Source organism: Palaemon carinicauda, chromosome 4 (assembly GCF_036898095.1).
Source record: "Palaemon carinicauda isolate YSFRI2023 chromosome 4, ASM3689809v2, whole genome shotgun sequence".
In the NCBI taxonomy this organism is placed as follows: domain Eukaryota; kingdom Metazoa; phylum Arthropoda; class Malacostraca; order Decapoda; family Palaemonidae; genus Palaemon; species Palaemon carinicauda.
In genome coordinates this window covers 159,767,116-159,777,115 of record NC_090728.1, presented here as the reverse complement: position 1 = coordinate 159,777,115, position 10,000 = coordinate 159,767,116, and the positions used below count along the sequence as shown (strand labels likewise).

The 10,000-nt window shown below is 31.6% G+C and overlaps 1 pseudogene; it reads left to right on the top strand.

The window, feature by feature from the left end:
* Window positions 1–10,000, top strand: part of LOC137639727 (putative neural-cadherin 2) — a 104,462-nt pseudogene that overhangs the window by 76,233 nt on the left and 18,229 nt on the right.

Below are 10,000 nucleotides of genomic sequence, written 5' to 3'. Positions count from 1 at the left end.
TCAATGATAATTCTCCAAAATTCCGTCGTCATCACGCTCACGTAACTGTAAGGGAAGACTCAACACCAGGTTTTCAATTAGCTACCTTAACGGCTCACGATCCTGACATGGTGAGCTATTTCATTTGTATAATATAGCATATTATTCTTTAGGCAGTTGTTATTATGAATGGGTGATTGTTAGCATGAGTTTGCAAGTTTGTGGGCGTGTTACGTACTTAATTCATACTAAGAAGCATGCTGCTTTTCGTTAGTGTGTCATTGTTCTTGCTTTACTTTAAATGGGTTTTTACCTTAGTTATTCCAGTTATTTTTTATATCTTCTTTGACAGTGAAATAACTTCTCTAATTTGTTTTTAAGCCCTATAATATAATTTTCGGAAAATAATTTTCTCAATTTTTTTTTCAATTATTGACCCCTTCGAATGTTTCTTTTTCAAGGGAGGCAAACAAGCCCTAACATACCATGTGGTAGGAGGATGGGGAGCACTGACAATGGACGAGACAGGGGCCATAGCTCCTGGGAGATATCTGGAGCGGGAAGCTAACAATGGCGCTATTGTGACGGCCAAAGTCATAGCGGTAGACAGTGGACAGCCTCCATTGACCTCAACCGCCACTATGACCATTTCAGTTACCGATGTTAATGACTGCCCTCATCGTCTGCTACACCCAACGGTGTTTCATGTGATGTTGAACACACCTCCAATTCTTTTAGAAGTGTTAACTGCTATTGACCAGGATGTTTCGGCACTGGGTCACGGACCTCCTTTCAATCTCTCCCTGGCACCATCCAATCCACCGCAAATTACGGCTCATGTTAATGTGAAATTTATTTCGTGTGAGTAACCTTTCTCCTTCTTTTTTCGTTTGGTTGTCAATATAAGGATCACATTAAAATGGAAATAAAACTGCAGACTACAAATAAATAAACTACGGGCACAATAAATAGATCTTCCTACGAATGGACTAATTGTTTAAACATCTAAATAGAAATCAATCAGAGGCAGACTCAATGAAGAAGGACCAAGTGATTGAATATAACTTGTATATCATTAATGCAGACAATTTATCTAATACATCTTGCTTATTCATTTATATCACCTGACAGTCATTTAAGTGTAGTGTTACAGCTTTCTCACATTTTTCTATAGTGATTACTTCAGAAGTTATAATCATCAAGAAATTGAAAGGTTATGTGCCTTTTACATAAAAAATACTTATTTTATTTCCAATTCTACCTATGTTAGTATTTTACATTTTTCTTGAGATTTGCAATGCAACAATTATGAGTGATCAATCCCAAGGTAATGCTATGGGGAGCATACTTCACACCTAAGTATTTTATTCTAATTTTAGATTGAAATTATATCTTTGGGTTACATTAGTGTAGCCTCATTTCCTCTTTTATTTACTTATTGTTCTGTCATTTCTCATGATAATATTTTTTAAATCCATAATGATAATGGCAATTTTATGCATATCAGCAAACATAGGGAGCTCGTTCAGTGCAGAGTTTTATTCTAAAATTTTGGTGCTACTATAGCGTGAGGTCTATCACACTATAGCGTGAGATCTACCTCCCGTTAGTACTATAGCGTGAGGTCTACTGCCGAATTATTCGTGCCTAATAGATAAAACATATTTCATACATTTGTTCAAGCAATAAACAATTAAATTAAACATATCTTAGAAAGGACTTAAATAGATTACTGGATTTCTAATTACATTAAAAAAAAGGAATAAAGGTAAAAATAAACATGTTATACTTCCATACTGTGGACATTGGTATATCCAATACAAAGAGAAATAATAATTCTAATATTTCACACAGGCTTAGGTTGGAGTACAATTTGTTGTTCATGTCCGTATAATGGAAAAATTGATTTCCTGTACGAACAGACCGTGTAGTGTGACAACCCTTTCGACGGCTACGTAACACAGGCTTGAATCCGCTTCCTCTGTTACGCTTTCTTTTTTCCTGCATAACAGAACCACATTTATGGCATGGATCTGCTTCTTGAACTGTATCCAAGAGATTGTGCTCTCTTAAAAAAGGCGAGTGCTGCTTCTTCTGTCAGAATGACTCTTCTACAAAGCTCCTTCAGCAACATTTTTAGTACCCTGAATCGATTATATTTTTTTTAGGCCAAGGGAAAAACTGATTTAGGAGGTCCATTTGCTTCCTTTTATATGAGCAGGTCACGTGGACAGGTCACGTTTTTGATGGATTTGGACAGTTCACATGTTCAATAGTTAGGTGCGGGACTCTGGGACTCTGGTCACGCGGTAGACCTCACCCTCCACCTGGGTTGGTGACATATGGCGGTAGACCTCACACTATAGTAGCCCCAAAATTTTCTTATTTCGGTTTTTTATTCCTAACATTTTTTCAAGTGTGGTTTGCTCAAAATTCTAAAAAAATAAAAGATCCTCCTCGTGCGATATATTAATGTTCATATTTTATAAGCATAAAAACGTTTGTTATTACCCTTTTAAATACATGTATCCTTAGATGAACTGTGAGAAAAAAAAGATAAGAAAAATTATTATAAGTTACAATTTGTTATGTTGGTATCTAATTAAATATGCTGGAACTACTGTTAGAAGTTGTTGAATGTCTTTGTCAAAATACTCCAAGTTTTTTTCGTTTTTTTTTCCTAGGTTTGATGTTCCTTTGCTTGTTTTACTTATTATAAAACACTATGTAAATTCCAGATAAACCTATAAGAAAATAGGACAGTTAATCAAATACTGGTCAATCACACAAATATGTAAGAACATTGTCCTCGACAAGTAGTTACCGGGCGAGAAAAACATTTAAGAAAGGATGCAGGAATAAAGACGAAATTTATAAGAAAGATATTCGTCGTATCGTTTTTAAACCTATAAATAATTCATTCAATTTATGTGACCCATTCAGGAAAATTATTGTATGGTGATTCAGGAAATTCCCCATCCAAGAGTGCATTTTCTTATAAAGAGGAAAAGTTGAATCAGTGCGGGTAGACGATTTTCATAAGAAAATTCCCCATTATTATGTAAATCAGTATAGATATCTGTAGTCAGTATAAGTTTATATTACTTGTGATTTATATTTTATAATCAACGAGTAAAAGTCAGATGAAAGCAATACTAAAAGTAAATTTATTAACACAGGTCTTACTCAAAGAAAATTTAACCTAATCTAACCTAACCAGTAAAAGTCTCCCCTAATTGACAGATTTAGACAGTGGCAGAGGAGGCGCCGAGGTTTGGATAAAGGAACCCCTCGATCGCGAACAACATCGTGAGCTGTTTGTTGGAATCCTCCTAACGGATGCTGGTGGATTATCAGTGACCCAGAATATCAGGATAATTGTCGATGACGTCAATGACAATCCGATGAAACCTGCGTCCAAAATAGTTTACCTTTTGAAGACTCAGGTAATCTAAAGATTAATCTATTGTCTTCATGGACTGATTCTGAATACTGATGACGCCTAATTGTTTTAGTTATTCGTCATTATTCTTTCTTGTTTATAAAAATACTTATTATTTGCATGAGGAAGATAAATTAGATAAAGAAAGAAACTTTCGTCTAAGGAAAATTTATTTGATTTGCGTGCAAGAGAATTGAACGCATACAAATTCATCTGTTGGGTTGATAAATTTAATGTAATAGAAAGAATATTCCTATGTAAACTCCAAGTTTTCAAGTTAAATTCTTATATAGAACTAAAATCTTGGCAACCACCATGTCCTTGTTGAGAAAACATTACTTAATTATTAAAAACAAAATAAAATACCAAACAAAATAGTATTAGCCCCCGCCCCCCACCCCACCTCACCTATTTCCCCTGCGGCCAGAGTGGAAACTCGGAGTCCCCTCTTGGTCGTGTTTACGTGGGTGATCCTGACGACTGGGACATCAAAGACAAAAGTTATCACTGGCTGGGCCAACCTCACCCTATTTTCTCCCTCAATACCGAAGATGGCACCATCTTCGCCTCCAGTCAGATCCAAGAAGGAAGGTAAGCTAAGGAAGGGTTGGGAATCACGTTTCCTGTTATATATTTCAAAGATGATGGCGTGGTTAGAATTCTTGTACCTTATTATTATAGAGCCACTCTAAATTATCTTTCTTGCAGTTACTATTCTTTATAATTTATCTTTAACTGCATTCAGTTGCCGACCGATTGTTGACCACGAAGTCAAATGAACTTTGGTCTGTAGAATTATTTATCTAACCAATTTTCCCCGTTCCTCTTCACTCTACTAATTTAGATTTTTCATCGATCAAGTAAATTATTTCAATATTATTTTTCAACCTAACTTCTGAGAGCGAGGAAACAAAAATATAAATGATGAAATACAATATATCTTAGAATGGTTTGGTTTTTGAAAGTTAGAGAAAATGAAAAATTCAACATAAATATTGTCCTTTTTTTCAAAAGAAACAAGTCATTATATCGTCACTTAAACTTTTTTTTCTGAATGAAAATTCTTTGAGTGGTGTCTTGAACTAACCATAGAAAATAGTTACTAAATACTAAAAAGGAATTTCAGATTTATGCTCTTCACTTTAAAAACATTGTTGGATCAATTTGGCTCAGAATTTCCATTGTTGCTGTAAACCAAGATAACAACTCGAAACCTAACTTTAACAAACATAACAGAGGCTCAACCTCTGTTATTCATAACTTACTGATATCAATAGGATTAAACATTCACCCAAACACCTTAACACGTGCATATGGCTTCGTTCTCGGTGACTAGATATGAGCTGCAGTTTGCAATTTCCGAAGACTTTTGGGGTCAGCAGATGGTACCTGCCAACGTGACCGTCATCGTTCGTCAACTGTCACAGGAAGCTTTTGCCAATTCTACGTCCATCATCCTTACGCCAACTAATCCAAGAGACCTCATATCTGGTTGGACCCCTATGGTAAGTGAGTATTGTGTATTTGTGTGTCTGTGCGTGTGTAAAAGACTATTTTGAATTAATCACTATCCTTGTGATGTTCCCAAATATTATTTTCAAAAGTTACTTTCAGTGTTGTTAAAACTTAGACAACAAATCTCTCTTAGAGTGCCCTTCGTCCACCAACATTTGCATCGCCTGTTTTTTTTTTAGCAAAATTAGCGTTATAAGGATTTTTCTTATTTGCATAAATATTTTCTTGTTATGATATTGACATATATCATTGAACTATATCCCTTTAAGCAAAAACACAGTGTTTTTAATGCAAGTGCATTGGAAATGTAATAATGTTACCGACCAGATTCAGTGGCACTTTGATTGACAACAGAATTTCTAGACTATTTCAAATAAAATATAAGTATATATTCAGTCGAGACTTAAAAATTCTTCCTTTCCGATATTAATATTTATTTATCAAATGCAGTATTTTGCACACACACACACACACACACACACACACACACACATATATATATATATATATATATATATATATATATATATATATATATATATATATATATATATATATATATATGTGTGTGTATATATATATATATATATATATATATATATATATATATATATATATATATATATATATATATATACATATATGTGTGTGTGTATATATATATATATATATATATATATATATATATATATATGTGTGTATATATATATATATATATATATATATATATACACACACATATATATATATATATATATATATATATATACATATATATATATATATATATATATATATATATATATATATATATATATATATATATATATGTATATATATATATATATATGTATATATATATATATATATATATATATATATATATATATATATATGTATACATATATATATATATATATATATATATATATATATATATATATATATATATATTTATATATACATATATATAGGTGTGTATATATATGTGTATATATATAAATATATATATATATATGTATATATATATATATATATATATATATATATATATATGCGTGTATGTGTAGGTGTGTTTATGTGGGTATATGTGGGTATGCGTGTGTGAGTTAGTGAGACATGTGGCCGACTGCACAAAATGATGAAAAAAAGTACATGTAAAATAAGGGAAATGTTTTCTCGGGGAGAAATAAAGATGATGATAAAAAGTAATGAAAATATAACACTAGATGCATAATGAAATGAAAAATGAGTGAAATAATATATGAATAAAGCGATGGACTAAAACGTTCTTTTTGGTTTCTTACAAAAATACACGTACCAATAATCAGGTGTCAAATCTTAGTTATCTCACTTCAAAGTACCCACGAGTCTTATTAGAAAGCAGTTTTCATGTACCTTGTATCATATCATTGAGGTAAAAAAAATTAATCTTACGATTACTTCAACTTTCATCATCATCATCATCATCATTACCTCCTAGGCCTGTTGACGCAAAGGGCCTCAGTTAGATTTCGCCAGTCGTCTCTATCTTTAGCGTTCAATTCAATACCTCTCCATTCATCATCTCCTACGTCAGATTTCATATTCCTCAGCCATGTAGTACTGGGTCTTCAAACTTTAAATTTAAATCTACAGTGAGAGTCAGATATAATCAACTTACAAAGTTTGAGTGTTTATTTGGTTGTATAGTTTCCCAAACCAACCAGTTACTCAATTTTTTGATATCCAGATTTTATAACCTATGACAGCAATCCATGTCATTTATCAATTTCATATTTCTCTTTTTACAAACTACCATTGAAGATATTTTGTTATAATAAAAAAAAAAATTACGAACATAAAATAAAAATCGGTGGATACTTTTGCGAGAATTGTTTTCTTGATCATAACTTTAGTGCACTAAAATATAACTGTTCAGCAACATACACGTGCTCACATGCATGTACACTCACAAAAGTCAGGTCAAATAGAAATATAAAAAATCTAGTCTAATTAACGCACTGAAATATAAATCTACTTCAAAGCCACACATAAAAAAACCATCTAAGTTCCAAATTGAAATTGAAATGAAATATCAATCATAAGACATACGACTGTCAATTTTAAAAAGACTTTTTGTAGTAAAACTCATATTTTTCCTTTTATCGAAACGTTCAACAGGGGAAAGCTAATAATAATAATAATAATAATAATAATAATAATAATAATAATAATAATAATAATAATAATAATAATAATAATAATAATAATAATAATAATATTCATATAATTAGCATATTACGACAATGCAAAATAACGGGGACAGCTATGAGGCTGTGAATATTGGTATCTAAACTTTCACTAATATACAATAGACTCATTCTTCCTAATCCCGATAGAGTAACTATTCTCATTGTCTTTATCATAAGTAAATACTGGACTTATGAACAATAAGTATCATATATGATGTGTGTTCGTGTACCATTCTGTTAATTCATGAAACTTTTAGTATTATTGCTATACCTCCCCAAACAGTATTCCTGTTACGATTGATTCAGCTTTAATTGGAAATCTTCAGTGAGAATCAGAAATAATTAACACACAAGGTTTGAGTGATTTTTTGATTTTTTAGTTTTCAAACCAACCAGTTCCTCAATTTTGATAATATCCCATTTTTATAACCATACGACAGTAATCCATGATTTCTATCAATTTTATATTTCTCTTTCTGAAAAACTACTATTAAAGATATTTTCTTTATTAGCAAAAAAAATTACAAAAAATAGAAATTATGGGTATATGCTATTTTCATAATCAAAGCTTACTTGCACTAAGAAATATTCCATCTGCAACATACAAGTGCAAACACGCACACACACTCACACACAAATCATGTCAAATAGAAACAGAAGACAAAATCTCGTGAAATTAACACACTAAAAATTAAATTCACTTCCAAGCAATATATGAAAGAAATATAAAGTTCCAAATTGAAACTGACATGGAATATCAATCATAAGATTCTCAATTTTAATAAGAATTTCTGCGGGAAAACTCAGATTTTACCGGAGGGTTCGCCAGCGGAAACCAAAACGAAAAAAAGTAATCATATAAAAAAAAAAGGGGCAACTATGATTACCGGTATCCAAATTTACAGTAATATAAAATAAACTTATTTTTCTTAATCCCAATAGTAACTATTCTCATTGTATTTATCATAAGTAATTATAAGACTTATGAACAATTAGCATCGTATATGCAGTGTGTTCCTGTAACATTCTGTTCATTTATGAAAACTTTTAGTATTACTGCTATACCTACCTATTCTATGACATTTCACAAATGACTGCCAAGCAGAACGGGAAAAAGTTAAGTTTCTGGAATAAGAAACTCTGACAATCGCTTGATAATACCCAGCATTTAGTTGTTTCATAATAATTTCTCTCGTAACTTAGTTTGTAGATTGAATTCACATGTTTAAATTTCTCTATATCTCTGCCCTCATATCTCATGTGTTTGCCGTGTTTTACAAAACACTAAACACTATGCTGCAATCATTACTATCCAGAGGACCCTGACCTACAATATAGAGAGCACAGTATACACACGTGAACTTACAGAGCGCATACTTATCCAGCTGCTCCAGAATCATGAGCGTTCAGGCAAGGCATTCAGCGCCGTTGTTCTCGAAGAGGTGCTTTTGGGTAAAAAAAGGAAAAAAAGATGAATATATACGTCAACGTGGTAAAATGAGTAAATTCAATGACAAATGTAGTTTGAATGTAAAAATAATTCTTCACATATAAGGTACAATTGATATATGAAGTTACTCGCGCCATGTAAAGTCATAGCAAATTGTCATGTATTTGGAAGGAGGTATATCCCCCTATTATGTATCCTAAGCTTAAATGGGCAGTAAAACAAAATGGAAAATATGCAAAAGATTCCATGACTCAGAATTTCATATTAGTTGTGTGATATTTTTCTTTGATCGGTCTCTGTGAAATTCTTTTCATGGTTTTGTGATGGTATTTATTTGGCGTATCCTTTAAGTCGTATTTTATATAATAGCTTGATAAATAAAATGCAAACATCATCTTTTGTTCATAAAAGATAAATAGATTAAAAGTTGTATTTTTCAGTGAGCTAATCTCATAATAAATTGAGCTTTTGATATCACATAAGCATTTAAAAATTCCAGATTTTGCACAGAAAAAAGGTCACCAATATTTATTGGATTTTCTCCCTCAGAGATATAAAGAGATTTATAGTATTTTTATAAATGTAAGTAAATGCACAACATTTAATCAGTAGCCTATTATACAGGACTTGCAGTTAATCGGAGGTAAATAGACAAGTATTTTCTAGAAATACATCACCTTAACAGACATCCACTTATAAAACTTCTGTACTTATCAGTTTCATATGTATGAATGCAGTTTGCTGAGATAACTTTTGAAGACGTGATCGTTTTAAGAATAAATCGTTTAAATGAAATTTTAGGAGAATATTACCGTAAGAAGGTATTAGTTTACCTATAGATTCTCTATAAAATGTTTAGAACGCTATTATTGCACACGGTCCTTGGTACTTAACATCGAAGAACTAGAAGGGTTACTGTTGAGGGAAGAGAATTTACCCTACTGAACACTGCGGTGGAAATGTCACTAAATATTCATAAAAATTTTGATCATCAACACTTGTCCTTATAGAACAAAAGCGCACTAATTGATGGACTATTCAGAAGTTAAATATGAAAGCACTAGCACAAGGCAACAAATAAAGGTTAATACGCAATATCTAAAACTGAAAATCATATAATACTTTTATGAGATTTAGATTGACATACAATTCATTGTGAGAATAAAAAAGGCCTGATTTCAACTATTGATGATTTTGTTAACTAAATTACAATAATTCCATTTGCTGGTTGTTAAATTGCTAAAGAACAATGGAAGTTATTGCTACTGTTTACTGGAGGTTATACTTTTGAAATACCGATAAGCAAAGCTCTCATACCTCAAAGACGTGAGTGGTTTCATTTTTTACATGAGCTGTCTTTAATTAGATCCTATGGAAAGT